The sequence below is a fragment of the Ochotona curzoniae genome, unplaced genomic scaffold, assembly GCF_017591425.1.
Source record: "Ochotona curzoniae isolate NIBS_2020 unplaced genomic scaffold, NIBS_Ocur_1.0 scaffold_3890, whole genome shotgun sequence".
Taxonomy (NCBI): domain Eukaryota; kingdom Metazoa; phylum Chordata; class Mammalia; order Lagomorpha; family Ochotonidae; genus Ochotona; species Ochotona curzoniae.
The window spans coordinates 32,340,970-32,365,558 of record NW_024467115.1 but is presented as its reverse complement, the minus strand read 5'-3'; the positions used below and the strand labels follow the sequence as shown (position 1 = coordinate 32,365,558).

At 42.1% G+C, this 24,589-nt stretch overlaps 1 protein-coding gene across 2 annotated transcripts in view; it reads right to left on the bottom strand.

Annotated features, from left to right (window-relative positions):
* The window catches only part of OPRM1 (opioid receptor mu 1), a 163,474-nt gene that overhangs the window by 75,044 nt on the left and 63,841 nt on the right, over window positions 1–24,589 (bottom strand). The window contains exon 6 of one of the 2 annotated variants that reach the window (XM_040965305.1): window positions 22,607–22,617. The exons of the other annotated variant lie outside the window; for it this stretch is intronic. The gene's annotated coding sequence lies outside the window, so the exon portion shown is untranslated. Of the gene's footprint in view, window positions 1–22,606; window positions 22,618–24,589 lie in introns of those variants that run through there. 2 annotated transcript variants of the gene reach the window in all.

Sequence of the window (24,589 nt, the reverse complement as noted above, 5' to 3'; positions counted from 1 at the left end):
CCTGGATTCCCATGCTTTAACTGCACAAAGTTATTTTTCATAGCATGTGACCTGAATTTGCTCTCATCAAGATATACTTCCTTTAGGAAAGACAATTTCATCTTTATGAAGAGAAGCTCCTTGGCAATGATTACCTGTAGTCAGGGTAGAAAAAAGTTGAAAACCAGGTGCAAAACTCAATTGTAAGGAGTATGGCAACACAGGCTAAGTTTCTCTTCCTTTCTTTGTATCATCTATCTATCTATCTATCTATCTATCTATCTATCTATCTATCTATCTATCTATATCATCTATCTTTCTTCTTTCTTTCTTCTTTCTTTCTTTCTTTCTTTCTTTCTTTCTTTCTTTCTTTCTTTCTTTCTTTCTTTCTTTCTTTCTTTCTTTCTTTTCCTTCTTATTCTTTCCCTCCCTCCCTCTTTCCCTCCTTCTCTCTCTCTCTTTCTTATTCCTCACATCCATGGTTAGGTATTTGAGGCTTTTCTTTTTTTATCTTTCTGCTTTTTCATAAAATTGTGAAATTTCCTCTGTAGAAGTCTTAAACACATTTTGTTGGGTTTATTTCTACATATTTTATGCTTTAAATGTTATTTTAAAATTGTACTTTTTTATTTTTTTTATTTATTTTTTTTATTATTATTATTGTTGCTTACATTGTATTATGTAGTACAGCTCCATAGGCGCTGGGGATTCCCCCCACCCCTCCCACACCCCTCCCCCCATGGTGGATTCCTCCACCTTGTTGCATAACCATAGATCAAGTTCAGTTGAGATTCATTGCTTGCAAACACATGCCTAGCATAAAGTTCCGTGTCCTATTGTCCAGATAAGTTCAGTGGCCTCTTGGGGAGACCTTCTATGGTCTGAAGATAGGTCTAACAGAGTAAAGATCCGGTCAGTTAAAAGCCCCAACAAGGCCTCAGTATCATTATACAACATTATGGAATTAATTGACATAGTATTGGGTAAACAATATGTTAAAAATAATGCAAGTTCCATTCTTCGAGACATCTGGGTTGAGACAGTATCAATGACAGGTTCAAAAAATAACAAACAACCAAACAAAAATTACACGTTAAATCAAGGCAAACATGTGGTATCTAATCTTTTGGGATTCACTCATTTCCCTTAGCATTATAGTTTCCAGTTGTGCCCATTTAGCCACAAAGAACTGCATTTTGTTTTTTTTAATAGCTGAGTAGTATTCCATGGAGTAGATGAACCAAAGCTTTCTTATCCAATCTTCTGCTGATGGGCATTTTGGTTGCTTCCATGTTTTTGCAATTACTGATTGTGCTGCAATGAACATAGGGATGCATGTTGGTTTGTCGTAAAACAGGTGTTTTGGATATATTCCTAGGAGTGCTATTGCTGGGTCATATGGTATGCAGATTTTGAGTTGTTTGAGTGTTCTCCAGACTGATTTCCATAGAGGCTGTACCAATTTGCAGCTCCACCAGCAGTGGAGTAGGGTTCCCTTTTCCCCGCATCCTCGCCAGCAGGCGTCGTTGGTGTTCTTGTTTATGTGGGCCAATCTTGCTGGTGTTAGGTGGTACCTCATCGATGTTTTAATTTGGATTTCCCTTATTGCTAGGGAGCTGGAACATTTTTTCATATGTTTGTTTGCCATTTGGATTTGTTCCTTTGTGAAATGTTTGCCCATTTCCCGTGCCCATTTCTTGAGTGGCTTGTTCGTTTTGGTTTTTTGGTTGTTTTGAAGTTCTTTGTATATCCTGGAAATTAGCCCCCTATCGCCTATATCGTGTGCAAAGATCTTCTCCCACTCTGTGGGTTGCTTTTTTACTTTGTTGATTGTTTCCCTTGCTGTACAGAAGCTTCTTAGTTTGATGAGGTCCCATTTGTTTATTCTGTTCTCAACTGCTATTGCTTTTGGTGTCCTTCTTAGAAAGTTGGGACCTACTCCTAGGTCTTGCAGGGTATTTCCTACATTTTCTTGCAAGAGTTTGAAGGTTTCTGGATGTAGGTTTAGGTCTTTTATCCATGTAGATTGGATCTTGGTGTATGGTGATAGATGTGGGTCTATCTTTTTGTTTCTACAGGCTATCAGCCAGTTGTCCCAACAACATTTACTAAAGAGGCCTTCCCACTTGCTTGAGTTGTCATTGGTCTTTTTGTCAAAGATTAATTGGTTGTATTTGTGTGGGTTCCCTTTTGGAGCTTCTATTCTATTCCATTGATCTTCCTTTCTGTCTTTGTGCCAGTACCAGGCTGTTTTGATAACCACTGCTCTATAGTATGTCCAGAGGTCCGGGATTGTGATTCCCCCTGCTAACTTCTTATTTTTCAGGATGGTTCTAGCTATTCGTGGTTTTTTGTGTTTCCAGATGAACTTTTGAATCATTGTATCCAGTTCCGTGAAGAATGTTTTGGGCAATTTGATTGGAATTGCATTGAAAATGTATATTGCTTGTGGCAGTATAGACATTTTAATGATATTGATTTTGCCTATCCAGGAGCACGGGATGTTGTTCCATCTTTTGAGGTTTTGTTCAATTTCCTTTTTAAATAGTTTGTAGTTTTCTTCGAATAGGTCTCCTACGCTTTTGGTTAGATTTATTCCCAAATACTTCATACTTCTCTCAGCTATTTTGAATGGTATCCTGTTGGTTAGATTTTCTTCCATCTTGGTGTTATTTGCGTACACTATGGCTGTTGATTTTCGTTCGTTAATTTTGTACCCCGCCACTCTGCCAAACTCTCGTATAAGTTCTAGCAGTTTCTGTATTGAGTCTCCTGGTTTTTCTATGTATAGGATTATGTCATCTGCATATAGTGAAAGCTTGACTTCTTCGTTTCCTATACGTATGCCTTTGATTTCTTTTTCTTGTCTTATGGCCTCTGCAAGTACCTCTAGGACTATGTTGAATAGCAGTGGTGATAGCGGGCACCCTTGTCTTGTTCCAGATCGCAGTGGGAAGGGTTCTAGCTTTTCTCCATTCAGTATGATACTGGCGTTGGGTTTTTCATAAATTGCTTTGATTATGTTGTGGATTTTCCCGTCTATGCCTACTTTGGCTAGAGTTTTTAGCATGAAGAGGTGTTGGATTTTGTCGAAGGCTTTTTCTGCATCTATTGAAACTATTATGTGGTTCTTGTTTTGCAGTTTTTGGATATGGTTTATAACATTTATGGATTTCCGAATATTGAACCATCCCTGCATTCCAGGGATGAATCCTACTTGATCCGGATGAATGATCTGTCTGATGATTTTTTGAATTCTATTGGCTAGGATTTTGTTGAGAATTTTAGCATCAATGTTCATCAGAGAAATAGGTCTGTAGTTTTCCTTCTCTGATGGTTCTCTGTCCGGTTTTGGGATTAAGGTGATGTTGGCTTCATAGAATGAGTTTGGGAGGGTTGCTTCCTCCTCTATTGTTTTGAAGAGCTTGTAGAGGATTGGGGTTAGTTCTGTTCGGAATGTTTTGTAGAATTCTGTAGTGAAGCCGTCTGGGCCTGGGCTTTTTTTCGTTGGGAGATCCTTGATGACTGTTTCAATCTCTACCTCGGTTATGGGTTTATTTAATTCTGCAGTTGCCTCCGGACTGAGTTTTGGTAGGTGGTGGGAGTCCAAGAACTTTTCTATTTCTTGGTGGTCCTCAAATTTGTGGGAGTACAGTTCTTTGTAGTAATTTCTAATTATTTTCTTAATGATTGCAGTGTCTGTTGTTATGTTGCCTTTTTCATCTTTAATGCTATTGATTCTCACTTTCTCTTGTTTTTTTTTGGTCAATCGGGCCAGTGGAGTGTCTATTTTGTTTATTTTCTCAAAAAACCAACTTTTTGATTTGTTGATTTTATGTATAGTTTTTTTGATTTCTATTTGGTTTATCTCCTCCCTTGTTTTGATGATTTCTTGTTTCCTATTGTGCGTGGGACTCTTCTGCTGCTGTTTTTCCAGATCCTGGAGGTGTGAGGTTAGTTCCTGTATTTGGCGTCTTTCTTGGGCCTTGACATGCGCTCCGATTGCGATGAATCTACCTCGTAGCACTGCTTTGGCAGTGTCCCACAAGTTTTGGAATGTTGTATCAGAGTTTTCATTGGTTTCCATAAATTTTTTGATCTCATCTTTAATTTCTTCTCTGACCCATTGTTCGTTTAATAGCATATTGTTCAATTTCCAAGAGTGCCTATACTTCCTGGGGAGTTTTGAGTTGTTGATTTCCAGTTTCATCCCATGGTGGTCTGAGAGGGTACATGGTATGATACTAATGTTTTGGAAGTTGTTTAGATTCGCTTTATGTCCTATCATGTGGTCGATTCTGGAGAAGGTGCCATGCACCGCTGAGAAGAAGGTATAGTCTGTGGCCTTAGGATAAAAAGTTCTATATATGTCTACTAAGTCCAGTTGTTCTATTGTTTGTGTGAGCTCTGTTGTTTCTTTGTTGAGTTTTTGTTTCGTAGACCGGTCCATTGTTGTTAGAGGTGTGTTGAGATCGCCTACAAGAATTGTGCGGGTGTCTATGTCTTCCCTTAAGTCTGTAAGTAATTGCTTTACGTAAGTAGGTGCATTAAGATTCGGTGCATAAACATTAATGATGGTGATTGCTTCTTGATGGATCTTTCCTTTCACCAGTATAAAATGGCCTTCCCTGTCTCTTTTGATGTTAGTTAGAATGAAATCTATCTCGTCTGAAATTAGGATAGCTACCCCAGCTTTTTTTTCTCGTCTATTGGCGTGAAATATCTTTTTCCATCCCTTCACTTTCAGTTTCTTTGCATCCTTTCTGGTTAGATGCGTTTCTTGTAGGCAACAGATGGTTGGGTCTTGTTTGATGATCCATTCTATTAATCTCTGTCTTTTGATTGGTGAATTTAGACCATTTGTGTTGAGAGTTAAAATTGAGAGGTTGCAATTTTGTCCTGCCATGTGATTGTGTTGTGTGTGTGTTGTTGCCTATGTAATTGTCTTGTTCGTGTGGCCTTTAGTTTGGAGACCTTCTTATTTGCCAACTTTGTTTGTGATTTGCCTCCTTTTTGTCCGGGACTAGCGCATTTCTAAGGAGACTTTGCAGAGCTGGTTTTGTGTAGACATATTCTTCTAGTTTTTCTTTGCTATTGAAGTATCTGATTTCGTTCTCATATACAAATGAGATCTTTGCTGGGTAGATTATTTTTGGTTGACAGTTGTTTTGTTTCAGGACTTGGAAGATCTTTGTCCATTCTCTCCTTGCTTGTAGGGTCTCTTCGGAGAAGTCAGCAGTGATTCTGATGGGTTTTCCCCTGTATGTGATCTTTTCTCTACTTCGTACTTGTCTCAGGATTCCTTCTTTGTCTTCATTGGAGTAGAACTTGAGCACCGTGTGTCTGGGTGAAGATCTCTTTGGATCATATCTGTTGGGAGTTCTCTGTCCATCCTGTATGCGGGGTGGATTCGTGTTCCAAGTGTTTTGGAAGTTTTCCTGTATAATTTCATCAAGCACTGCTTGCATCCCAGATTCTCTTTCTACTCCCTCGGGGAGGCCGATGATCCGAATATTCAATTTTCTAAGGTAATCTTTCATCTCTTGCATCATTTTATTAGTTTTGCTGAGGTTTGTCTCCAGCTGTTTAATTCGCTGGGCACCTTCATTTTGTGTGTCTTCTGTGTCAGAGATCCTTTCCTCTGCCGCATTTATTCTGTTGATGAGGCTTTCAATCTTATTATCTTGGGCATCCAGTTTGGTTTTGATTTGTTGTATTTCGGTGATTATGCGGTTCTGGAAGTCTTCCAGCTTTGTGTCCACGTCTCTGAGAAATTTTAGCATTATTTTCATCAATTCCTTTGCTGGTAACACGTCCATGTCTTCATCTCGTATCGTCGATATTGATAATGGCTTTTGGCCCTTGTTTGGTGGGGTGCTGGCTCTTTCATCTGGAGCACAACTCTTTCTGGTGGTTTTTCCCATTGCGTTGGTGTATTCTGGTGGGGCAAATGGACCCGTGTGTTGAGGGGCCGTCAGGTGCTTTCCTGTAGAGATTGGAGCCTGCAGGCGTGGTGTTGCCAGGCGTGGTAGTTTTCAAGGCACCGTTGGTGCGTTCTCAGGGCCCGGGGCTGTAGAGCACCACCTTGGGGGCCCAGTGGATTCCAGGCACACTCTGGGCACCTCTTCTACAGGTGTGACACCCCAGGGCGTGGAGGGATGGAGGCGCTCTCTGGGTGTGCCCCCTGCACGGGAATCCACAGGGCTTAGAAGGTTTTATGTGCTTTCTCCCTGCGTTCTCCGTGTCAGGGACTGCAGGGTCTTTCAGAGCCCACCTGGTGCGTCTCCCACACACGGGACTGTGGGTGAGGCACTTTCCAGGCGTGGCTCTTGTGCAGTGAATCCACCACTCGTGGTGTGTGGGTGTTCAGAGCCCCTGCTCCCGTGTGGCTCCCCCACACAGGCCCTTAGCGGAGGAGTGGCCCAGGCGCCCTGTTATAATGACTTCACGGCAGGTTCGCACCGTGTGAGTATGGTGCTGGAGTTTTCAGAGCTCTCCTGGTGGGTCGCCCACACTCAGAACTGCGGGATGGTAGGCGAGGAGTGAGCAGTTCACTCTATGGGAGTGGTACCTGCGTGTCAGGGACACACAGCGCTACACTTCCCAAATCTCAGAGGTCTCCTGACACCTGACACCTGCGCTGCGGAGGCGGCTGCTGCAGGCGGGGCCGCCCAGTCCGCTCGGTGCAGCGTTCAGAGTCCTCCCGGTCCTCCACCAGGCGGGGTGTGGGGGACTCCAGACCCTTGCCAGCTGTCTCTGCGCACCGAGCCGCACTGGCCCCCTCAGCGCAAGAACAACCGAGGCGCCTTCCCAGGGCCCCTTCAGCCACCAACACCACTGAGCGTAGTTCCCAAGGCCAAGACCCGACAGTTTCAGGCTGCCTGCCCCGCGATCTCAGAGGCTGTAACCTCAGCAGGGGTCGAGGAATGCGAAGGCTGCCACGTCAACCCCCCCCCCCCCCCCCCCCGCTCACCAAACGTCCGGCCGCTGCAGTCTGCCTCCGCCGCTGTTGAGGGCCTCCCGCCGGGGACGATCCCCCTGATCTCCCCGCCTCCGAGCTGGCCGCGTCTCCCGTCAGGCCGTTTTCAAAAGTGACTCAGCAGGTCTGGCGTGGGATGTCGGTTTCTCTGCCTTTGCCCTGCTCCGTTCTCGTTGTTCTTCCGAGTTGTGTGGATCTTTTTGGCTCCACACTGTCCCAGGGAGCTTCACGGACCTCTCCCTGCGGTTCCCTGCTGTTCCTCTTTGCTGCTTCTGTAGCGTTCTATCCCTCTCTCACTAGGCGCTCACTCACAGCCTTCCTCCTACGTCGGCCATCTTCCTCCCCCTTAAAATTGTACTTTTAAATCATGCCAACTTATTAACTAACTTACTTCTTTCCTTCTTTCTTTCTTTCTTTCTTCCTTCCTTCCTTCCTTCCTTCTTTAGATTTGGAAAACAGCAATGTGAGAGACCCAGAAGAAGCTCCTGGCTACTGCTTTCAGTTTGCCTTACCTCTGCCCATTTTAACCATTTGTGCAGTGAACCAGGGGATGGGCTGACTCTCTTTCTCTCTCTCTGTCTCTCTTTCTCTCTCTCTGTCTAACTCTGCCTTTCAGATAAAATAAATCTTTCAAAATAATTTCAAGATTCTTTGTGAAAGAACCTGTTAGAAAGCTTAAGTCATGGTTCAGAGGGTTATGCCTCAGCCTGCAATGCTGATACCACATTTGAGAACCACATCCCATTTTTTCAAAGCCAAAGCTAGGAACTTCTTTTGGGTCTCTCACACAGGTGCAAGATCCCAAGAGTTTTGGTCATCCTTTACTGCTTTCTCAGGACACAAGCAGAGAGCTGGAAAGGAAGTGGAACAGCTGGGACATGAAACAGCACCCATATGGGATCCCAGTGCTCGCACGGGGAGGATTAATGAATTGAGCCATCAAGCATTACTTGTTTTTAAGATTAAATTCTAATCCTTGGCAAGTCTTTCATGCTCAATTCAGGATGGAAGAACAAAAATAACAAGGCCTTATGGTTTGGATTGGGGACATACTGGGAGATAAACTTGAGGAACCTGAACTCCAGGTTAGGTGGAACTTGTGAGCCTGCCAAAGAGGCACAGCCCTCCTTGCTGATAGAGCCATGGCACCAAACCATGGCATCTGAAAATAATTCAGGGACTCCAAGTGAGGCAGGTGCTTCAGAAGAAAATGCTGGGCTTGTTCGACTTTCACCCCACTCTTGTTCTGGCTCACTCGGCCCGCCACTAGAGCCACCCTCAGCACAAGCCAACTGCAGACGGAATTCACTTCAGAACCTGGCTGACCATCTGCCAGCAACCAGAGAGCAATGCAGGAAAGTATATCCTGATGACACTGGGTCCAGGAAAACAAGGAGAGGATATCAAGCTAGATAACGAAACCTTCATTCATCCAATTTCACTATGCAGTCCTTCTCCGGAAGCTGTGAGGATTGATGCCCTGGTGAGAGTCCCAGGAGACAGGTCCAACATGCCACTGAGATGGCCCTCCTTGAAAGCCTAGAAGAACTGACAGCCCACAGTGAAGGAAGAGCAGATGTCACAGCCGTGAGGGTGGACTGTAGAGGAAGGGATCTAAAGTTCCAGAGATGTCATAGAAAGGGTCAAATAGATGAATGATGGGAGATGGTCCTGTGCCTAGTGCACAGGAAAAGATGTTGTTTACTAAGTGCACAGGAAAAGATGTTGTTTACTAAGACAGAAAATATGCTGGTGAGGGAGCTTGTAGCATCCCTGGGAACCTGATGGGCTGTTCTGTGCTCTTTTCCTGTGATGGAATAGAGCATTCTGGCAGCAATGTGGGTGGCAGAATCGAGAGGCCAGACAATAGCACTTAGTTGTAAGCAGGGTGGTCAGAAGTACGGAAGTGGCTAACATGATTGGAATGAAGAACTGACTATATGGATGTTGGGAGGTTGCTAACAAAGTATGTCATTCCTAGATACAAGAGGGAAAGTTGTGTGTGTGTGTGTGTGTGTGTGTGTGTGTGTGTGTGTGTGTGTGTTATGTTTAAAAAGGATCAGGAGTAGACATGTAGATCTTTAAAAGGAAGTCACAATCCCTTGTTCCGTTTATGGACCCAAGTCTTAAGCGAAGGCTGTCTCCCATGAAGAAGATTCGGTGACAGCATGAGCTGAAGATACAAGCGATCCTGCTAGTCCTTCTTAGGGAAACCTGTAGTCATTTCCCTGGGAAACCCTACAATGAAGAAATAGAATGCATACGTATACGAAATTAGGTACGGGATCAAAATTACTTCCAAATTGCTCATTATTTCTGGAAACAACTGGAAAATATCACCACCTTGGTGTTAAATTAGGGGCATGCAGAGGTCAAGTACTGGTCTGTATCCTCGCTGGTTTCTAATTATGCAATTGGAATAATCATACCACTGGTACTGTGTGTTCTGGAGACTGCAGAATGAGAGCTCATCCTATAAAGATTCAGGAAATTTCCAAATATGTGACATATTTCATGGTCCAGAACATCACATGGAAGGAAAAATGACAAGTTACTAACCAGTAAAGAAAAACCACTATGCTCAGAGGACTTGTTCCAGATTTCCAGGTAACATATTCTGGAGTAGGGAAGACTATTTCGGCTTGACTCAGTGAGTGAAATGGGAAGACATTATTTTGAGTGGGAACTGGACCAAGACATTTTTGTGTAGCAGGATCAGACTATGGTAGAAGTAGTTCTGTTGCTTCAAACGTATAACTTAGAGGATCTCATAGTATTAAATCTACTTGCAAATATGGTTAAAAAAAACAATACAGGGTCTATGGCAGTCTCCAATAGGGGTCATAGAAAATTCTTGAGATTCCTAAACAAAGAAATCCCTACCCATGAGAGAAGGGATCACTCAAGAATGATTGCTGATATGTTACTTACCCTGGAAGGCATTAGGCATGGTAGAATGTCTCATGAGGAAGTATCAGCTGCTTTGCAGCCAGATTTACCCCCACAGAAATGAACCGGTAGAATGGCTCTGATTCATGCTCTTCTTTTGTTTTATTGTCGTATGACATCTTTTTAACAGGCACTGTGGTCTCCCTGTCCCCTCCCCAAGTCCCCTCCTCTCCCCTGGCTCTCCCCACCAGTTTTACAATGGGTGTCTTTCGGTGACTTTTCCCAAGTCCATCATGCTGCCACCGAGGCGTCTCCCAACAATGTAAGAGAGTATTAACTGTATTGCTGTGAGTCCTGTACTGCATGCATGGGAACAAACTTCTCTCTGTTTCCACTGATGGACATGTTAACTTCCACTACACTTCTGTTATGCATTCTTTGAGTACGGTCTACCACAGGGAGAAAAAGGAACAAAAAGATAAAAAAATAAGTAAATGCTAAAAGGGACATTGACACTCTCAATCAGTCTCTTAGGGATGCTTGATTACATCACAAGGTCTTATTACAAAAGGTACAAATAATTAGGAAGTGCAATAAGCTAGAATTCACAGGTAAAATCCTTAGATTTACATTGTATTATTTTATGTTAGGGCAAACATATGCTAATATGCTATCTGACCTTTTGGGATTGGCTTATTTCCCTTAGCATAATGGTCTCCAGTTCAGCCCATTTGGCTACAAACAATTGTATTTCCTGTTTTAAATAGCTGAGTATTGTTCCATAGAGTAGATAAATCACAGCTTCTTTACCCAGGCCTCTGACTTGTGCTCTTGAATGGAGAAGTGGTGCTGGCAGAGACGAATCCTGACCATGGCCTCAACAACCATGAATGTGCACAGTGGCTGAAAGCCACTTTCTGGGGCTGCCATTGTGGTACAGCGGCCTGAGTCACTCCCTGTGATGCGTCCAATACGGATGTCATCAGTTTGTACACTGGATGCTTTGCCTCTGATATAGATCCCTGCAGATGAGCTTGGGAAAGTAGTAGGAGATGGTCCAAGCACCTGGGAACCTGTTCCCAAGTGGGAAACTCATATGACTTCAGGCTCTTGCAGCCTGAAATGGTTTTAATTAATTAATTAATTAATTAATTATACAACCCCATAGGCTTCAGGAATTCCTTTTCCCTCTCCCCAAATCCCTGCCCCCACCACTGATTTCCCCCATATCGCTACACTGGTATAGTCGTTTATAATAGCCATAACTCCATCATTCTGCTATTTAAGTGTATCCTGATATTGTGGCATGGACAATGGCAGAGAATCCAGCATCCTATTGTCAAGATAGCTTCAACAGTTTCACTGGGAGTCCATCTTTGATTTACAAGTAAAGATGCCTATTGCATTGTATCTTCACATCTGGATATGACAGTCTCTATTACACAGTTACTATACATCCCTCAAATTGAAAAGCCATAAAACAAGATCAGTAAAAGATAGAAAAATAGAAAATTTACAACAACATTAAATCATGCTACTGAATGATTGTGTTGCTGAAGAAATGAAAAAACAAACCCAAGAGTTTCCTGAAGCAAATGCTATTGTGTAACCTGAGTCAGCGATGAAAACAATAAGAAAAAAAAAAACTTTTGAATGAATGAAAATAAAAGCACAAATAGCAAACTCTCTGAGATGTAGCAAAAACAGTATTGAAAGGGTTATTAATATTGTGTTTTGCATGAAGGTTGCCTTATATCAGAGAGAACATACGGTGTTTGTCCTTTTAGGATTGACTTGTTTCACTGAGCGCAATAGTCTCTAGTTGGGATTATTTGATTGAAATAGTTTTGATCATTGTGGATTAGAGGATAAATCAGTGGATAAAAACTCTTTTCCTCTCCAACTCCCACACCTTCCCCTCTTTCTCTTTAATTCTGCCTTCTAAATAAATACGAATAAATAATATGGAGTTGCTGTTCCTTCGTTCAGTACTTCAGTCAACACTGCTATTCCTAGGTCCACAGATCAAGGGTGGATCTGAGATCACCCATGTGACTACACACACTATCACTCTATGACCCAGGAAGAGGGCAGTGAGCACATGTCTACAGAATCCGGTGGTCTGAACCCAGCGAGGTAGTCTAATGACTAAAATTCTCACCTTGCAGCTGCCAGGATCCCATATGGGTGCTTGTTCATATCTCTGCTGCTCTGCTTCCCATCCAGCTCCCTGCTGGTGGCCTGGGAAGGAAGCAGAGGATGGACCAAAGCCTTGGGGCCCTGTACCTGCATGGGAGACCTAGAAGAAGCTCCTGGCTTTGGATTGGCTCAGTTCTGGCTACTGTGGTCATATGGGGAGTAAACTAGCAGATAGAGGATCATTATCACTGTTAATCTGCCTTTCCAATAAACATAAGAATAAATCTTAAAAAAAAAAAAAGAATCCAGTGGTGCTTTGCACTTCTGTGCCACAGACAACATGTTGATCTGAAAGAGCTCTGGAGAGCTCCCCAAAAGTGCAGCTGGGGCACCTGCTACTGGAAGACACCTTGTAGAGGTGGAGTATGATACTCCAACATGATACAGTAAAAAGAAACAAAAAAGAAAAACAAAACAGAGGCCACTGGCTCGTATGTGGTATACTGTCCCTTAGCAGAGACCCATACATGGAAATGTTACTGGCCCAGCTTACAACATTCCAAGTGATCTGTTCGGGGAATTTGAGTTTTCTTTCGCTGCAACCTCAGACTCCCTGGATCAAAATGTTCTGTGACTTCAGCTGCTTCCAGCTAGGAGGTAGGCAGGTGCTAAAAGGCATGGAAACCATCAGGATTATTGAGCATGATGATCTAAGGGAGGTAGGGTTGCTGATGCTTGACAGAAGAAGAAAGAATGTGTTTGGGTCCCAGATTATTTCCTGGGACATCATATGGCACTCCCAGCTCTAGTAGAAGGGCCAGGGTAGCAACTGGCTTTGTAAGTCCATGGTAACCAGGCAGTAATATGGCTCAAGAGTGACACCTGGAATGTTTTATATGATAGTTGTGAGTCCAGGGGAATCTGGAATGCGTGCTAGAAAAGGACGAGGTGTTGGCTATGGCCTTAAGTTACAGAACACGGCTACGTAGTTCATCACCCTAACTTGCTGCTTAGAAGTTTTTCCAGAAATTATGACCATGCCTATATAGTAACTTAGAATGGGAAACGAGGGGCTGCTTAGCAGAAGAGGTAGGCCTCATGAGTGTTGATATACACTGTCAGGTCCCTCTTTCCAGTCAGAATCCAAGGCTTGGTGGCCCCTGAGTTCTTCACAGCTCCCTCGTTCAGGTTAGGGATTGTAACTGGGTGGCAGCTGCTGCTCTGGAAAAATCATCATTCTGTCCCTCTTCCCCAGTCCTTTGGCCCAGCAGCCAAGCAATGGTTGGTTTACACAGGATGTGGAAATCCGTTTTAAGATACGTCTAGAATGTTGGAGCAGCGTGTGATCCAGTGTTGTTCTTAGACTGCACAGAAGCTAATTTGCACCCAGAACACTTTGTTACTTAGCTCTCCCCAATTTACCAACTCTGCATCCCCCAAACCCCTGTTCTGACAATTGTCCTCAATATATCACTTCAGTAAAAATTCACATCCTTGGTTTCTTTCTGTGGAATCTGTGATGGTTGCCTACCTTGCAAGAACTCTTTCAAGCTCTTTTTATTCCATGTTGCTTAGGGTCTTCTGGGAAACAGTATCCTGAGGATGGCATTATTCAAAGATCTTTTAAGCTTCATGGTAAATATGCATTGTGCAAATTTATGAATTGATTTCAAAATTTTTGCACTTCAATAAACTTATCCTAGAAATCCAGTTCCGTAAACTTTTTGAAGTGCATGCATCTTTCGTCTCATTCAATAGTTTGCCAGCTCTGAGAATAAAACTGAAGTCTAAACGCTGTTTTTGTAACTCACTCACTTAGTGGGCGTTCCGATCTACGTATGAATCACAGAATCAGTCATTAGAAATTACATAATAAGCACACAAGTACTGCTTTAATACATCATGCACAAAGCTCCTCTTCAAGCTTCAAAAATGTGGCTTGGAATTGACATGTTACGAGTGCCAATTTTGATCCCAGTGGATTGTATAGGATTTCCTCTTTTGCTTCATGTAAATATTCAAGTCAACTAAAGCTCTCTTTCAAGAAGCACTACTTTGCAGAGATTTCCATCCTAATACTTATTGCCATTACCTCATTTTTTTCAGGACAGTGAGCATTTCTTTGTGTGAAGTGTGAAGATAAAGAACCTTATGAATTAAGTTTCCATTTTGCTTAGGTATGTCCAGTTGTGATAAGTTCCATTTGTTGAAAGTATTGTCTCTTTGCTCCACTGAGTTGCTTTTTCACCATTGTTAAAAATAAGCATGGCATGTTTTTCTAGGTCTATTTCTGGGATCTCTACTCTGTTCATTGGCTCTAAGTTTCTACCTCCTTGTCAGTACATACAGACATTGATTCCTCCAGCGAAGGAAGTATTGAAATAGGGCAGATTGCTTCCTCCCACCTTATCCTTCTATTTCAAAGTGTCATAGCTATTTTAGTTCCTTGCCCTTTATCTAAATTTTAGAATAATATTATCTATACCTACGAAAGGGTCTTGCTGAGAGCATTACAGGAATTGCATAAAATGTGTGCCTCAATTTGGCAAGAAATAATGTTTTTACTTTGTTGAACCTTCTGTTAAGAAGGCATAACTCTGTGGATCTCTTTGATTTCTGTGATCAGGAGTTTGAAAGTTTTAGCGCATGAGTTCTGTACAATTTAGGTGCATAATATACATAGTATATTCCCTCTTTTGCATGAGATAGGCTCATGAGAGATCTTCTAAACATTTGCAGGTGTGAAGATTTTAATGCCAAAATTTTCTTACTTTTAAGCTCTACTTGTGAGCCTCATATCCTTTTTTTGGTAAGTAAGAGAACTAGACTAAGTCTCAAAGTAGTTAAATGTTTTGCCCAAGTCAGGCAGCCAGTAGCAGCTGGAGGTGAATCTGACTGGAATCAGAGTTCAGAATCCTAGCTGGTAGACCACCAGCAAGTGCCCATTCAAGATTGTCTCTGACTTCACTCCTTATACACTGACTGGGTCTGTCCAGGGATATTCATTTAGTCTCACTTTTATAACGTATCTAAGCTACCTAACATTGACATGTGACAAGGAGTTTTTCAATCGATTTGAGCATATTAAAGGAGCATCTGTGCAGTTAGGGGATGCTTGCAGAAAGGGTGTCTCACCTGGGGGAGTGTACACTTGATGTCCTCTGTGGGTTGATTGGTCTGTGAATTCTCTTTCAGTCTCTGTTGGCACTTCCTGAGGATGCCTGTGAACCTTGGAAGGCCTGTTTGCAAGCAGCTCCGTAAAAATAGAAGGTTAAACTTTGTATTATTTATAGGGTTGATGATGAAATAAATCATAGGTCTGGTAAGTATGTGAGTTTGAAAGTTGAAGAGTTCTTAAAGTCTTGCTTCCTCTGGGGAGGATAAAAACTGTGGTTCTTTTGTTGTAATAATGACAGACTGTCAGTGGGTGCCAGTGCTCCTGATTCCCATTCAAGGCATAAATGGCGGTAATTGCTAATTGCTTTACGTGGCAAACTGACTCACAGCCACAGAGCGACTTGAATTTCAATGCTGGAAGCCCTCTGTACTGGTTTTATCATCTTAAGGATACACTTGCTTCCTTGATGTTTTTTGATTAGACTGGTTCAAGTTAAGATTTTTGTCAGGAGACAACATCCCTTGGAAATTTGAACTGTGGTTAATGGGATCAACGCTCTTTCTGATAGTTTTGCTCTGAAGAGCCTTATCTTTCTCAAATCCATTGCAGAAGATGAAAATCATTTGAGCCAATTTTTTTTTTTTTTTCTGCAGACCAGATGCAAGTTAGGGGGTAATGTCAGTTCTATCCACATTTTCCAGAACCTTTAATGTCTTTTCCTATGATTGCCTCTCTGAAAAAAGTTAGATAATGAAAATCTTCTGGTTCTGGTTACGTGGGCATTAGAGAGGCCCTTTTTCTCCCTAAGAATAACTGGAGTCAGCATTGGGGTGCAGTAGGTTAAGATGCCACTAGTGCAGCCAATTGTGGCTTCTTATATTGCAACTGGGAAGGCAGTGGATTAATTCTAACTCTTTGCTTCTGTCTGGTCCAGCCCTGCCCATTTGGATCATTTGGGGAGTGAACTACCAGATGGAAGATTTCTCTTTGTAATTCTCATTGTGTCACTCTGTTTTCCAAGTAAATAAACTAAATATTTTAAAAGGGAATAAATTAAACTAAAAAGGGCATCCTCAGGGCCCAAAACTTTTTGGGTTTCGTCTTGATAGGGTAGTGACTTAAGTGAAGACGTGAACATGGACGTGAGACCACTCAACCGGCCATGGCTATTGGCCACTCTACCTCGTGGCACTGTAGACATTCAACTTTTCTTCTTCTTTTCTGATTGTTACTGTGTTCCTCTTAGAAGCAACACCAAAGTAAAGGCATTCTGAGGAGGAGCCCTCTACAGCTTTGAGATGTACCATGAATGGGAACATTATCCTGTGTTCTTGATTTCTCCAATATTAGGCATGCATATGAACTGCTTTTTTGCTGGATTCTTTTCTAGCCAAGACTTGAGATGCATCAACTATAGGTGGCCTAGCATGACTGTATCCATTCTTCTCTTTAAAAACATAGATAAAACTACTTAAGTCTTCAATATGCTTAACCCAGAAATCACCTGTGTGGGACTCACCTGACCAGATTCAGATGTCTCTTAGAATGGTTACATTCCGTATTGAATCTCCCGTGTTAACATCTTGGCTCTGTTTGCAATTACAGCTTGATGCGAATGCATGGCAAGGGGGCCAACAGGTGATGGGTTCAAGCACTTGGTACCCAGCCACACACTTACGTGGCAAACCTAGTTTGAATTTCTGGATCCTGGCATTACTCTGGCCCAGGCCTGGATGCGTGGACATTTGAGGAGTGAACCAGCAAAGGACAGATGTCTCCTTGCATTCTATCTCTATCTCTGTCTGCTCTTTCAAGTTAAAAGAAATTGCTGATAACCAGGAACTGCCTCCAGATGCTTACCTGATATAATTTATCTGAGCAGGGTGTAGGTTCTAAGATTTGTCAGTGTAAAGCAATCAGTAGAGTCTAATGAGTGACTATGAGGGGGATAATTGTTATAGGTAGGTATTCTAAATGTTTTTCATACAGAAATATTTCCATATGTTATCTACTTTAATATGTGTATCAATTACTAGAGTGACAGAAACAAGTTCAGAGATGTTAATAACGTGCTGTTAAGGACAAGACGTGAGGAGCTTGACGCCTAATTGCTGTGATGCTAACACTGAGATTTTACTTAGTCTTGTAGATGTCTGCTTAATTTTCCTGGGCTCAAAATTCCTTGGAGAAGAAGCTTTTGACATTTACCATTCTAGTGCTCAACCTTATGCCTGGTGCTTGTTGGACACCAATGAATGCTGAATGTCATTCATGAATGTAAAGTCTTTCTAAAGGGAATTAGCCCTGATGTCAGCACCTTTGGCGCTAGCCATCCTCTGGCACCTGCCTCATTGGAATCCATCCTTCCCTAGTTCCCTCCACTTTCCTCTTCCCTGTGCTTGATATCCTCTGTGAAGCTTTCCAGATTAACCGAGGTTAAACTGTGATTGCTTTTTCCCAGGTCTATAACACAGGAAACATGGACTCATTCTGTTCGATTTAAACTCTACTGTTCTCCTTCTATATCTAAAGACTGCACACTTCCATTTTGATCAGTAAGATAACTGAGTGATAAAATATCAGAGTGCTTTATTTTGAATTTTCAACATCTCTGACTATGGCCTTGGGTATAGTGTACTTGCTAATGAATTGCTCCTTACTTTATTCTGCTTAAATGTATATATTTATAACTTAGGAACTAAAATAATCAGCATAGAGAATTGGGCATGTAAATGTTTATATAAAATAAATTTGAGTAAAATGATTTTAAATAATTCATGCAAAATAATTTGTTAATCTTGCTGAGACATACCCAAGAAACCAAGTATGCCTGGGAGCAACAGATGCCCTTTAAAATAGTAAATGTTCTCCTTCCTCTGCATTTCTCTTCATCTTTGTACATAGCTGTAAATGCCTCTTGGCCTACAGGCCAGCCTCCTTTTTTTTAAATCATGGATTTTGTTTGCATTTCAGTGGCATTGGAATAATCTTTGGAAGAAGTGTGATGCAGATGACATGAGCACCTTTTAACAATGCATTGGCTAGATTATCATGGACAATGTGGTTTCTTGGTCCCAAGGTCTCATCCATGAAACAGGTATGTTACAAAACGTCCTGAAAAGGTTATTGTAAAAACCATATGATGTCATAATTAGTGGGGGACACATTAGTAGCTTGGTCTTGGTGAACAATTACAACATGATGAACATTCTTATTATCATTACTCACTCTATGTGCCCACATTGTACTGGGTATTTCTTAAGAGAAAAGTGTGGGCAGCTGTGTAATCCTGCCTGGCTCACTTTTCGTTCTTCTCTTGTCAACAAGAGGTTGCAGTCCCTTCAACCCACAGTGTCACCCACATCCCTTGGTTTTATTGTGAAAAGAAATTTCAAATTTTCATTGTTCTCCCAATGAACGTGATCTAAGGAGTTGAACATGTTGGTTTTTTGTTTGTTTTCTGGTACTTGGAATTCAGAATGTGTCTTAGCTCTTATTTGTAGGGATGCCAGCCAGTGGAAGAAGTGGGCTCAGAAGTGGGACTGACAGCTTCGGCTGTGAGGTGTCCTATTTGTTTAAAAGAGCCTGTATTAAATGGGTTTAAGAGATTTTTGATGAGTTCAGCTGCAGACTCATTGGCTATATCTGATATCTCTTTCTAGATTATTCAGCTGAAGTTGATACCATTGTTATCCTAGGAGAGTCAGGGGTAGTCTAATAGCATAAATTCCCATAGGAGTTTCTCTTACTTCTCCTTCTATCCTACTTTGAGCATAACGTTAAAAAAATCGTTACTTAAAAAAAATCTGTTTACTTATTTGAAGGACAGAAAGAGAATGAGGGAGAGACAGAGAAAAGAGAAGGGGTGAGGGGGGAAAAAAAGCAGAAAATAACGGAAGAGAGAAATTTTTCATCTACTGGTTTATTCCCCAAATGCCTGCAGCCAAACACACTAGCAAAGCTGAAGCAAGCAGCCAATATCACCCACATTCTTCCATGTAGGTGGCAGAAATTTAAGTGCTTGGGCCATCATCTGCTATTTCCCAGGCACATTAGATAGATAACAGCTTGGGGTAAGCGGGACTCAAACACAGGCACAGGTATGCGTTGCAAGCATCCAAATGGATGGTTTACCTTGCTACGCCACTATGTATGACACCATATTGTGTGTTCAGCCTTAAAACGGAGTGAGGTTGCAGGCAGCATGGGGGTTCGAAGGATGGCGATAGAGAGCTAGAGAGGTGGTTGCCTGGGCACGTGGCACCAGTGACAGGTTGGGACGCACGATTCCTTCGACGTGGCTTCTCATGCCTTTCGGAGAGCTGGAGCCCAACACAGGCATCCATCCATTCCTGTGGGACCAACCTGGCATCCGGGCATTTTGCTGTGTTTCTAAGGTTATTTGGGCAGAGCCGAACTACAACTATATAGGTGCTAAGTGCTCAAAAAGAGACAATGATTTTCCTACTGTGCCATGCAGTTCGAAGTGGTGAAAAGAATCGGCAGCATAAAGGTTAAATCCAGCAAGTGTTTAAATTGTCCTATGATGCTTCTCCAGGGAATGTTGAATATCAAATTCTCCACTTTGATACTCAGCATATTTGCTTTGATTTTAGGCTCATGGTGTGCATATCTAGCTTTTAATTTTTATTGGAAAAATCAGATATATAAAGAGGAGGGGAGACAGAGAGAGGAAGATCTTCCATCTGTTGATTCACTCCCCAAGTGGCCCAAATGGCTGGAGCTGTGCCGGTCTGAAGCCATGGGCCCAGAGCCTCTTCTGGGTCTCCTACGTGGATGCAGGACCCCAAGGCTTTTGGCCATTTCCCAGGCCACAAGCAGGAAGCTGGATGAGAAGTGGGGGCAGCTGGGATTAGAACCAGTGCCCATATGGGATCTCAGTATGTGCAAGCCAAGGATCCCAGCCACTAGGCTACTGCACTGGGCCACGTATCTAGTTTTATGGGAAATCAGCAGCCTAGGAATGACTGTAAATTCCAGGCTTAACCAGAAGTAGTTTGAATTGGCTCCACAGCACCTACCCTCATTCCTTGGGACCCTCTTGTCTTCCTGCCAAGCTGAGAAGGTTTATAAGCTTGTACGTGAGACCCAAGTGGCTTGGGGAAGTTGAGTCATAGTTGTTTCAAACCTTGTATTTGCTTGCTCTAGGGTCTGTCAGCATGGAGAAGGTAGTATCAAAAAATTGTAAAAGAACTGAATTTGCCCCTGAATCTGGGCAGAGATCAAGCCCATTAGTTGTCACAATGGGTTCATATTCTGAAGAATGGAAGATAACCTTTCTTACATGCTTCTAGTTGCTATGATCTATTTTTTTCAAATACATCTCCAAATCCTATAATTCATATGGTAAAAAAAGAAAAAAGCAACTGGCAAGAGGTGAACTGTATATTTGATGGAAGAAATGGATCAAGGGTCAGTTAACCAGAAGACTTCCCTTGGGAGTGCCAGGAGTCCATATAGAACAAGGGTGAGAAATAAAACACTGACATTTTCTTTTTCCAGTACGAACCAGAATTGAAACAGTTTCTCTATTTTTTGTCAACAGAGTTGGGTTCTATTCTCATTTTTCACTTCTTAAATGATGGTTTCATTTGGCCTTTGTCCTAATGGCACAAGTGCAGTTTTTCAATGAACTCCTCAACTAGTCAATTTCTGGCAAATAATTATCTGCAATTTTGCAGGAAGGTTTGTGGTGTTATCTGGGTCAGAAATTCAAGGAGAAGAAGTTGGTGTGATGGTTGAATTTCTTTTAACAAATGGCTAATGACTGATGTGTGTATGTATTTTGTTGTGAGGTGAGGTGTGACCTCTGGAAGTGTTAGGTCTCTAGGATTTCTTTTTTTTTTACGCTGAGACAAGCATTTTGATTTTGACTTTGTTCTGTGTCTGCCTGGGCGGTACGGGGAAGAGGAGGAGGTGGAGTGGGATAATGGTTATTTGGGCACAGTTCTAGAACTGGAGCCAGCATGTCTGTCGCCAGTGTCTTGCGCAACCTGTAGAATTTGACCTGTCTTTTCAGGAAGCACAAACTAACTGAGAGAGGGTAATTCTCTTTCAGTTATCAGAGGAAAGGGTGGATTGGATGTCACTGTATATGAGAGGAATATGTTCTGGCTGTCTTTATCAAATGGTGACGTTTTGCCTCTTAATGCTTAGCCTGAGACCTAGCCTCTGGCTTGCAGCATCAGAAGAAATGACCGATTTCCACTCCTGGCGATGCACAGAACTCCACACGTGATCATCTAGGTGGCTGGAGTTGTCATGTATGCTGCTTCTCAGAGATCTAATCAGCTGAAAGCCCTGCTCAGATGGGATGAGGACTGCCTGTTCTTCCCTGAATCAAGGATCACATTCAGGGTTCTATAACATGTGTCTTCAGCCAGACTTCAAGCACTGCTTGTGCTCCGCTCTCAAGGCCTGTGCTCCAGTCGATCAGATGAAAGGGCGTTGGCAGCAGACAACTTTCAGCCTAATCAAAATCCCTCTGGTCTTTTCTGGAGAAATTAACAATTTATTCTCAAAATAATGTATATGTAAATGTACAGTGACCTAGAGCATCAAAGTCTCTTGGGGGCATAAAGAACTCAGAGTACTTATCTTTTTAGATACCCAAGAGTTATTATGAAGCCTCGGTTTCTAAAATCATGTCAGTAGACCAATGGAAAAAAGTAGGCTGCTGCAAACAGAATTGCACACACGGGGTTAGCTGAATGGCAGCCTACCTGATGGACGATGCAGGGAGGAAACTGAATCTTTGCAATAAAGGTTGCTGCGTCAATTGACTGTCCATATGGAAACAGTGATACACAGAAACAGTTCCTGGACAGGATATAGATTGTGAAAGGCAAAAGCTTCTGGAAGAAAACAGGGTAATTTTCTTTTTTTTACTTGTACTAGGCACAGTTGGAACACACGTTAGAAAAATGCTGTTACTCGGGCATCACGCTGCTGTGTACATCCCAGCATTGCTTTTGAATGAGAACAAAAACAACCAAGGACTCCGTGATTGTCAGAAGGAAAGCCACAACGGTGGTGGATTCACAGAAAGCATCCTGCGCTTGGCTGTTACGGGGCATGATTGGACTTCAAGTGTTCGGTGGTGGAACACCATTCAGAGGTATGGTACTGCAGCAGTAGAATAGCAAAACTGGGAGTTAAGTCTGGTAATACTTTGCAAAGGTGAAATTCACATTTTAGGTAATAGATTCTCCAACCTGGTGCTTGAGAAATCTACAACCCACATTTGAATCCACAGGTTTAGTTCCTAGCTCTGGCTTCTGACCCCAGCATCCTACCCAATGCAGACACTAGGGGGCGGTGATGCAGATGGAAGTAATTGGGATTCTTGCCCCTCTGTGGAAGAACTGGACTACATTTTAACTCCTATCCTTGGCCCTGGCCATTGTGGAGATCCGAACTCTCTCTTTTATTTTTTTCTTTGTCTCACCTAAAATCCACCTTCCCTCTTTACATAACACTTTTTTTGGGGTTCCTAACACTTAAAGCATGCTCTAATTTTCATCTTTCAAACTCCATGTTTAAGCCACCAGTAACTCATTTTTTTTTTTTAAGAAAACTAGGGGTGAATTTATCTGCCCATATTTTCAGCTATGCATTTGCAGAAGAGGAAAACTTTTTTCTGTGTATATGCTTGGATTGGCAGTTCTAGCTTAATGAGTATGGTTGTCGAAGTTTAAGAACACTACAGTTTAAAAAATAGATTGAAGTGTTTTTCTAGTATTAAAGTTGCCTGTCTAATACTTGGGCTTTTTTCCCCTACATTGCAATATTTACCTGGAGATGATTTCTTTCAAAGAAGTCAAATATTGCATGGGAATAAGAAAACAACAACAGGGATTGAGATTTGTATCACCATTAAATGTTTTTATTAGTCATATATAATTACACTTTACATGCAAGGAAACCAGAATACTGTCAAAACACCATGTATTCCACCACACCAACAGTAATACAATGCAAAAGTTTATAATTTTAGGTAGAACAATCTTAAACGGTTTAGCAGGAATGACATAAAAGCGGTTTAGAGATGTGCTTACTGTCTGATGCACTGGTTAACATTTTGATCTGTACAAAAGACATTGTCCGTTGGCAGGTAAATCCTCCGAAAGCTACATCTGAGCATCCAGTCCAACGTAGACACGTAAATTATGACATGACACTTAGTCTACATTGCAAGAGAAGACATGTGTTTTTCCACAATAAAAATAATTTATGAAAGATCTAAAACACTAATGAAAACAAAACAAGGGAGTCCAAAGATCATCAAAATGAAAAAAAAATGCAAACATTCATCTTTATATACTGCTCCAGCAGCAGTATGTGCGTTTGTGTCTATCGTCCCAGTAGTGGTACATCAGTGAGACACATACTCCTAGGAGAACAGATTTAAAAGGCAGATGAGTGGGAGAATGCGAAAAACATAAAGAAGAAACAATGCTGTGTTGATTGTTCCATCTTTGGATTTTATACTGCGTGCTAAACGATGTAGTTATGCTCTCATTTGCTTAAACACAAATTTTGTGAAATATGACCCACTCTAGACTTCTTTTTTTTTTCTTGCTACCAGTGAGCATTTCTGTGTGATTGTAGACGTTCGGACTTCCACTGTAAACTAGAACGTTGTCCTGCCATGGAAGCTGGACCCACGTACCGGTCATCAGGACACGAGTCAATGATTTCCTGAAAGCGAGCCTCTGGATAGACGGATGGGGTATTGGCTTACATTAGGTTTGACTTAACCTGTAGAGCACAGACAGGGTGATTCATTCTATCGCCATTTCTGTTGTTCGGAAGGAACCTAATTTGTGAACAAGAAGAAATCTGTTTAAAATTTCAGAGGATTGCTCTAAATTCATGCCAAGGTCAGTTTAGGTGCTCAGTTTAATATTAGACACCCCTCAGGATACACAGCTGTCACGCGGGGTTCTCGGTAGTGATATTTGGCCCCAGCTCCAGCTCCTGCTTCCTGGTCCTGGGGACCATGCGAGGCAGCAGTGATGACTCATTGAGCTGGGCTCCTGCCGCCCTGTGCGTGAGTCCTGGCTCTGGCGGGCACTTGGAGTATGAACCAGTGTGTGAGCTCTCTCTGTTCTGTGTCACTCTGTCTCTCTCTTTGCCGCTCAACAAAACAAGACGCATTTAAGAAAACAAGAACAAATTTGCTGTGTTTAACAAAATTTAAAATTCCACTTATGTTTACATTTTAGCTTAAACGCCCATGAAAGAATCCCAGTTAGAATGATATGATACATGCTTTTTTCCCTCCCACTGAAACATTGCACTTTTAAAGCTAAGTGTTATTAGTTAGCTGGATTTTGAATGTAATTGGAAACAAGTAGTGCATTTATTTCTGAAGGAATCTGTTTCTGGATAACAGAGTATGTCATTAAGATTAGAAAAGGTTTAATGACAAATCAACAACACTTAATGTTTAGACTCACACG